This window comes from Borostomias antarcticus (genome assembly GCF_949987555.1).
Source record: "Borostomias antarcticus genome assembly, chromosome: 11".
NCBI classification, from domain to species: domain Eukaryota; kingdom Metazoa; phylum Chordata; class Actinopteri; order Stomiiformes; family Stomiidae; genus Borostomias; species Borostomias antarcticus.
The window spans coordinates 24,173,038-24,173,436 of NC_140244.1; positions in this window are offsets into that span (position 1 = coordinate 24,173,038).

The window sequence follows — 399 nt, forward strand, 5'->3', positions numbered from 1 at the left end:
ACCCTCTCTGGACAGAACCAGACCAGAGACCCTCTCTGGACAGAACCAGACCAGAGACCCTCTCTGGACAGACAAGCAGACCAGAGACCCTCTCTGGACAGAACCATAGTTCATAACAATCATAGACACTGATTGAATCAAGTGATTGAATGTGTTGATTGGAATCAACTCGTCAATAAAATAATCTAAATAAAATGAATAACTCTTCCTAATATCCAGGATGAACACTGAATTATTATTATCATTATTAACAGGGAATGTCAAGTTAATCTCCTTAAAAATCTGTATAGAAATAGATTTGTAGAAAGTGTGAGATGTGCTGTCATACAGTAATAATGTTATCCCTTTAGAAAATATACAAATAAAAAGTCTGTATTCAGACTCCAACAAAAGCATCAC